At 40.6% G+C, this 8,681-nt stretch overlaps 1 pseudogene across 1 annotated transcript; it reads right to left on the bottom strand.

Moving 5' to 3' along the window:
* Positions 1-5,284: 5,284 nt before the first annotated feature.
* Positions 5,285-7,656, bottom strand: LOC103711756 (AT-hook motif nuclear-localized protein 25 pseudogene; annotated as a pseudogene). Its single transcript, XR_015970979.1, has one exon. The product of XR_015970979.1 is annotated as an AT-hook motif nuclear-localized protein 25 pseudogene (transcript).
* Positions 7,657-8,681: the final 1,025 nt, after the last annotated feature.

Raw genomic sequence — 8,681 nt, 5'->3', positions numbered from 1 at the left:
TATCAGTTCGCAATGCATCTCTGCTCTGATGATACCTGCAGAATTATTCTGAGTCTCATAATACTACCCCGGTGGTTCTGGATGTATTTAATGCTTCTGAGGAAAAATCTTAATACGAGTAATGAGTAAGATACAAGGTGTGTGCTTATGGTTCTCCCGGTAGTGGGTTAGAACCCCTTCCCTGTCTCGAGAAAAAAGTGAAGATAAGGGGGTTGGTACTCGAGTTGTGCCAAGTGCCTCTCGAGTTCTCGAGACTTGAGACATGGTCCCTAGCATTACTTTTTTTTTTTTTTTTTTTTGGTGAAAACGGCTGCTCAGACTACCCTAGCATAAGCACAATCAGCTATATCAGCATCAAGCAAATACCATAAAGCAAAAAAGAACAAAAAACTGCTGCATCCAGAAAAGATCTTCGGAGTGGTGCGCAACGAAGGAGGCGATCTAGTTTTAAAGTGACTCGGACCTGAAAAGAGATGGTATGTTTCTTCTATCTGATCACTTTCATTTAGTTTCCTCGGACTTTCTAAACTAGCGTTAGCTGTGACCTCTCGGTTCTCCTCACTGCGGAAATAAATCAAGCACATGCATATAGTCCTAGAGCAACATGAAGTAAAGAGCTTCAACCTGAAGCTATATAGAAGCAAATTGGAAGATCTATGAGCCTGTTTCAACTTCTTTAAAGTTTGAACAAATATGAAGTTTAAAAAAAGGAGTTGGACTAATAAAGAAGTAGAAGTCTCAGCTATGAGAACAAAAAAGTAATATAGTCGCTGAGTTGATACATCCGCTTCAAGCACCTTTTAACAGCCCCTTTATCTAGCCTATAAAAGGAGGGCTACTTCAATCATTTGTAATCAATGGATGGAAGCAAAAAGTACGGATGTGCTTTCTCTTCATAAGCAGCAGCCTTTACTTTGTTTATGTTCTTGGGGTGCCGCTTGTGGACCATCTTTTGAAGTCTGAAAAATCAGCTATCAAAGTTCATCACTAGAGGTGTCAATGCCTTTGCATTGTTGTGGCTTGAAAAAAGTCCCATCTTAGAAGAGCCTTCCCCAAGCTCATTTTGTTATTCATACATTTCTTATCCTGTTTATTCATGGTTCTTTGATTTTAAAATCATGAAACAAACACCAATTAAGAGCTATAAGAATGACTAGAAGTCCAGATAATTTAGGAGATATTTTGAAGGACACAGTCTGGGTGTAAATTTGTTGAGCATTCTAATCTGTTATTCCTTTCTTCTTTAATTTATTATCATACTGCATTGGTTTCTCATAGAAATTGGTAAGCCACATATCTCTCTGGTTGCAAGAATCTCACTAAGGCAGAGGAAGGTAAGAAATTCTAATTGTAATCTACATACTAAGGAGGGAAGGTAAAACAAGCACTGAAATCCACATACTGAATAAAACAAACTGCATAGGGAAAACTCAAACACAACACTGGTGTTTCTCTCCCTTTTCCATCTTCTGATTGATCAGCCATAAATATTTGCAGATTTAGGGATCAAACATTTAGAGGTATAAATCCTTCTGACTCAGGACCCCAAATAAAGAACAAAATCATATACTTGTGATACAGTAATAACAAATAATATTAGAGAAAAGGTGAAAACAAGGATATCATAAATTTACTCAAACAAATAATTCCCATGAATTATGAAAACTATTATGCTTAAGCGATCAAGTAGTTTTACAAGAGATCTAGGCATAGTTGTGAGATAATGAATGAAGGACTGCATATTTGTATGTGCCGTGTATGGCATGTAAGGCCAATTGAGGCTGCACAACACTCTGTGGTGCAAACTGCGAGCTATGGAGGATCCATGCTCTATTATATAATGGGCGAATTTTCCCTTTTACATATCCCATAAATTTGAACCAAGAGCTAGCATGACTCATGGAACTTGACTCTCACAACTTACCTGCTATATGCTCATTCTGCTTACATAGGAGACTCCTATAAGGTTTCCCATATATTTAGAGCTTGAAAGAGCATTGACAATAGATATAAACATATAAATCTATAAGAAAGTATATGATGGAGAAAAATCAATACTTTAATGGCATGCAGTAGCAATTTGGGGAGATAACACTCACCTATTTAGCTTGAATACTATGGTCTACGTAATAGAAAGAAAATTCATTGCCAAGATCTAATATAACATTACAAACCATCAAAGTTCCTTTCAAAAATTTCTGAATATGACTTGAAATTCTGCAAAATTTTCTGAATCAACACCAATATCTTTTGGCATCATGAGAACACTTAATGGAGCATGTATTTTTGCATACCCATGCACTGATGAATGGTACAGATGGTCTCAACATCTGATGTGGTTACCAAATGCAGAGAGATCATCCCTTCAAAGGCTTAACGAAGATACCCATGCAGAAATAAATTTCAAGAAAAACTTCTTGGCAATTGAATTAGCTAAAATGATTACCAAAATTCTAAGATAACTGGCTTGAAAAGCATAGGCATATTGGTGATACAGATGCTCCTGAGATAGTCTAGCTCAGGCAAATGACTGACGTCCGAGTCTAGAGTCTGGAGTCTAGGCTTGAAAATGAAGTCAGTCCCAAGAACACAAGCATTTACTAGGAATTCAGTGACTTCCTTCTCCACAACATGAAATATAGTGAAATGTACTGCTGGATGAAAGCTGAATGATTAGCATAAGGATTGAAGCCGCTGGTTACCATGCTCATCCTATTTATGACATTATGATATGGTAACAATAACATTTATAGAATTGTTAGAAAAGGGTAGTTTGCAAACTATGGATCGAAAACCAGTTAGCGGATACACAATGTGTTGGGAAGCATGACACCTCCTGAGACATCTAGACCTTTCAAAAAAATCAATAAAAATGCATAAAATGTAGGTTTAGCTTATAGGTAAACTAAATGTAAAATATCTCAAATGTTACTTTCGATAGTTCAGCGATCCATGTAATTTTCTAGAATTTATTTGAGCAAAAGTTTCCTAGAATTCATAAAACACAAATTTTTATGGTTAGAAAATGGAAATCCAAGCATGATCATAAGGTGTTCTTGATGGATGTGATGTGCCTGCTGACAGTAAAAATCAGTTCTTATAATAGCTTATTATATTTCTCTTGACATGTTGCAGACATTTTCCTTTTTATTCCAGCATTCATGGCATGAATTTGGTGATCCCAGTCCCAGCATTCAACTCTTATAAACATATGAGAAGGGTTTTAAAATTTCAGTTACCAAGAAATTTGTATAATATCGCACAAATGAGTAGTTCTATTATGAATTAAGCTGATTACGAAAACTCAAAGTCATCAGATATTTATGTCAATCCTCAACAAAAAAATTCTATGACTCATAAGCTATGTAGCATATAATCATATTCATAAACATTATATCGTGTTTCCACTTTCCACAGCAAAAAAACAACAAGACATTAGGAAAAAAAAAAAGTAAAATTAGATAACATATAGTATTGGTGGATTTTCAGGCCATCTAGGCAATCAAGTTGCTTTCCAAAGATTTTCTCCACATTGATGTGGTGTTCCCTACTTCCTGATATTCTTATCAAGTGACACCTCAAAAAGATATTCTTATCAAAGGCAATAGTCTTACTATTGAACGAGAAGGCTACTAAGCTAATCTATTGTCGACAATTATGAAACTTTACACAAAGTTATACTATACCGTCTTACTACGTTAAGGCATTCAGACAATTGATATGCTCTCCTTAGATTTTCACCGCAATCTAGTGTTTTCTTGTCAGGAAATATTCTTATGAAACAATATTATAAGCAGTGATCTTATGTTGGATTTAAAACATGCAGTGCTCTTTTCTTAGAAAAATATGTTTACCAAGAAAAGATGCCAACTCTTTTTCTTCAAAAAAAAAAAGATACCAAATTCATATTTTTATTTAAAAAGTTAACTTAGAAGATTAAAAACATGGAAAACTCTCAGTGACTGGGTAGAAAAGCTGAAAAGTGCCAGAAGAATGATAACTACTGACTTAATTGTAGGATCCAGAGAGAGAGAACGACACCAAAGGAAAAGATACATATCCTAACGATGGAAGAATACACACACACACACACACAAATATATACATATATATACATATGATATATGATATATACACACACACACACACACACATATATATATATAGCACCAAAAATACTTGGCATCCTACTAGATATTTCTCCTATCAATATTATACAAACCCAAGGTGCATGCATGAATAATGGAATACATGCATGAGGATTTTCTTGGCTAACTTAATTTTAGTTTAAATTTCTTTTCACTAATTGCTGTATACACTCCGTATCCCAGAATAAAGACCTTTATCTCATAAAAACTATACTCATAGCATTGTAGGTTGAAGAAACAGAAGAACATATAGATGAAGACAGGTCGAGAAAACCACAAAAACATAACATGATATAGACATATTTTGGGCTAGGATCACTGTCTTAAAATTTCTGATGGGAGAACACTCGATAACAGAAGCATAAGCCACACCAGTTCTGGCTATAGACTAATTACTGATTTTTTAACAGAAAGCAATATGTCATGGTTGACCAAACCACATATATCATTACCTAGGTAACTAATTTAGTTTAAAAATTAAATTAAAGAGTGTGTGTGTGTGTGTGTGTGTGTGAGAGAGAGAGAGAGAGAGAGAGAGAGAGAGTAGCAGCAGCAGCAGCAGTGGTAATAGTATAGGTTTGATTTCAAAGGCTGGAGGTATTAAAGTTGCAACCAACATGGAGGTTTAATTTCAAGGGGCTAAAGGTATCAAAGTTGCAACCATCATGACCTAAAAAGCGGGGTTTCTTCTTTACTGCTACTGAGGGACCGAGGTAGAACCCATTCTTTCTAGAATTGTACTTGGGAAAAGATTGAAGCAGATGCTGAGAATCTTGCAGCCTGCTGTTAATATCTTATGGTCAGTTCCCCTCCCTCCCTCCAGTAAATGACAAGTTAACTGCTCCATTCTTTTGATTTAACCCTCTGGCCTCTGCTGTGGGAAGTTTGACAGAACCTGTCAGAAGACTGCAGATTCTTGCAACCTTTTCTCCCCAAGCTCCCATCAAAAACTAGGGTCCAGCCAGGGGCTAAAGCCTAAAGCAGCACGCTTTTGAGGTACACACTGCCAAAACTAGTACTTCCCTCTGAGTTCAAACTGAAGCAAACCAAAACACAAGCAAAAGACCATCAACCAACTCACAAGCAACAAAAGTTAAAATCTCTCTCTCTTTCTCTGAAACTTAAAAGAGAAAATCTCTTGTAAGACCCTTTTAATATATAGTGAACACTATAAATTCCGGTCTAGGAATGACCAAACGAGGATGGATTGAGTACATGGATATAGTGTGTTGAAAGAGAATAAGCACGTTCTACATCAGATCTACATACTCCATTACATGACAAAGCTGAGATAGACAAAGGAGATCGGAGAAGAAAAATGTGAAATGATACATGTGTGCATGAACTTTGGATCTATCTACTGACCTTTGGAAGCCTGTGAATCCCCGTGCCCCCAAGCTGACCTCTCCAGTTCCTTCTTCCATCTTCTTCCACCCATTTCTCTTCTCTTCTTGAAAGCAAAATCCAAGTTCAGCCACTCGAAATCCCATTTCTAATTATCAAATCCGCATCAAAATGCTCGACGTCATCTCACTCTTCCAATCCCAAAGCCAGCAAAATAAGCACAAAGGTGGCCTAATGCGCATCACCTTTAGAATCCTTCGACTTCTCTAAGAACACACTTAAATTACCGCCAAAAGTATCATCAATCCAGCTCTCCCGTCCGGCGATCACCACCAACCAAACTGCACCATTACACCTACGTACACACTTCTTCTTGATCTTCTTCTTCTTCTTCACGAGAGTTCAAAATAACCAAAGGCAAAGAGCTCCCTCCTTTCAGTGAGAGAAACTTATGGTAGTAGTAGTAGCAATAGTCGTAATAGTAGTAAGTGAGCTTAGAATCATCAAAAGGGTGGTCTAACTCCACCACCACCACCACCACCCCATCCATAAGCATCACCAGGAAACTGATAACTCCCAATATTTGCACCCAAATTACAGAACGAAACACCGCTGCCACCTCCACCGCCGCCGCTTCCACCACCCTCACCACCGCCACCGCCCGTAACGCCGGATGACTGAGAGGCCGCCGGCTGCTGCCCCTGCGCCACTGGCGGTGCCGCTGCCTCCTCGTCCCCCTCGATCGGCAGCCGCTCATACACCGCGTTGGCGAATGACGCGGCCATCAGCACCACCGGCCCTGCCGCTACCAGCGGTCCCACCACGCTCCCCCCGACCACTTGCCCTTGACCGCCGGCGAGGAAGACGGTCAGACCACCAGCCCCCGGAGGCGCCGGCGGTGGGAGGACGGTGCCTGTGAGTGAGAGGATCTCGAAGCGGCCGCGGAGGGTCGCCACCACGCTCCCCGGCGGCGACGCCCCGGGCTGGCGGAGCGCGACGTTGACGACGGCTCCGCCACCGCTGAGGACAAACACACCCCGGCCCCGCCGGCGGGCGTACTCGGAGACGCACTCGACGACGTCGGCGCCGCCGGAGACCTCGAGGACGTGGGAGCGGAGCGCGTTGGGGCTGTCTCGGGTCACGATGATGGGGGGCTTGGGCTTGTTCTTCGACCCGGCTGGCCGGCCCCGGGGGCGACGGACGGGGCCGAGCGCTTCGCCGCCCGCCTCTGCAGCGGCGGAAGTGGAGGGCTCGCCGCCGCCCTTGTCGGGGGAGGACTTCATGTTCTTCTCCGGGGAGGGCTTGGACTGCTCCGGTGAGACGTGGGTTGACGGCGGCGGAGGCGGTGGGCGGAGGAGGTGATGGAGATAGCGAGACGAACTTCCGCCACCGCCTCCACCGCCGGAGTCCATTCCGGCCATCGCCGACACATCTACTCTCTCCCACCACTTGCTTGCCAGCTTTTCTTTTGTTCTTCTCCTCCTCTTCCACTAAGCTATGGAGCTCGGAGAAGTGCTTCCAATATCACTCGTCTCTTAAAACTATCACCTTTAGCGGCTTCCAATACAAAAGGCGAGATTTTCCTTCTTCCCCTGTCTCTATACTTTATAGAGTATAGCTTGGATCCTTCCGCAATCCTTTCTTGTACACCAATTCAAGCACTGGATTCACCACCAGACGACACTTCAGAGCCAAAAGGACTGATCGTTTTGGTAATATTAGCTCGAGAGTCCTCTGCCACCTTTTGCCATTCCTATTACCATATATAGCAAGAACAAAACAAATCCAATCAAAGCTCCAATACCACTAGAGAAGGCCTTTTCTCACCATACGCGCTCTCTCCAAAAGAAGAAGAAGAAGAAGAACCGAAATCTGAGGTGAGTTTCGTGTAGAAGAACCAAACGCCACTGCAACCGAGTGCATAAGAAGAAGAAACTCCACCATCAGCAAATCATCCCAGGAGAGCAGACACACACACACATACACACACAGAGAGAGAGAGAGAGAGAGAGAGAGAGAGAGAAGGGTGGTCTGACGGAGATGGTGGAATTTGTGCAATAGATGTTAAATCGTAAGCTATAAAACTAAAAGCAGATGCGATGGCATGTGGCATGGGGGAGGATGAGAGAGAGGAAGAGAGCAAAGAAAAACCACACAAGCGCAGGCTAATAAGAGTATGCAAGCATGCCGGAAGCTTACATAAATAATGCAGCCTTTGTTAGTATTATATTGCACAGAAGTACATACAATAAGGACTTGGGGTTGTTATTTTAATAGGTGCATGGGAGATAATTACAGGGGTTGGTGGCGTTGCTTTCTTTCTTAAAATATGGAGGCTAGAACACGCCACACTACGGTTCCGACAAGGTGTATGTTCGCTTAGCTGTGGCTCTCAAGCCTGGCTGAGGGCTGGGGTAGGTCACTCGACCAATCATATGGGCACTCTTGTCTTTTACTAGGAGTACATCAGGATAGCCTCCTCTCTAAATATGAGTTTGTATTAATAAAACTCTTCCTCCTGCGTTTCTACTGTAAATGGTGACAAGGGAAGCCTCCTGCAAGTCTGCTGCTCCCTTTATTCAGGATATATTATAATTTTTTGATTCAACCTATACCTATTAAGTTAAAACATTGATGTCGGAGCATCTTAATCTTGTATTTATGTTATCATTTGATGGCATCAAAACCATCCATCAACTTTTCATTCACTAAAATCAATTGTAACGTCTAATACAAGTCCTTAAGAATGATGCATGAATTAATCATTCCGTGGTGCAATAAATATTGTAAGCATGAAATCATCATAAAGCCATGTGTTGTTAGCTTTAGGTGCCATGTGATGATACTTATTTACATAACATCCAAGATAACTTGTAGCTCATGCTGGTATTCAAAATTTTAATTAATATTATTTTTGTTAACCACTGCACTGAACTTTACTTCAAACAAAGATTTAGAAGGTCAAGCTAAATCACACCATGCTTAAATTATATTAAAAAAAACAAGCTAAAATTAGTTTGGAAGGCTATACATCATGTGCACATCAACATAGATTCATCGTAATATTTGCAATGCTTGCAATTACAATATGGCTCCTACTTACATGTAACCAAATAATCCCAATAATAACAATAATAAAAGATATTTCTAGTTATTGAACTATTGTATGGATCTAATCAATCGAAAACT

This window comes from Phoenix dactylifera, chromosome 11 (genome assembly GCF_051530095.1).
Source record: "Phoenix dactylifera cultivar Ajwa chromosome 11, Ajwa_hap1_PhDact_Kaust_v1.1, whole genome shotgun sequence".
Classification (NCBI taxonomy): Eukaryota; Viridiplantae; Streptophyta; class Magnoliopsida; order Arecales; family Arecaceae; genus Phoenix; species Phoenix dactylifera.
Note: the sequence above shows the minus strand (reverse complement) of the source record. Positions and strands in the feature narration are given on the sequence as shown.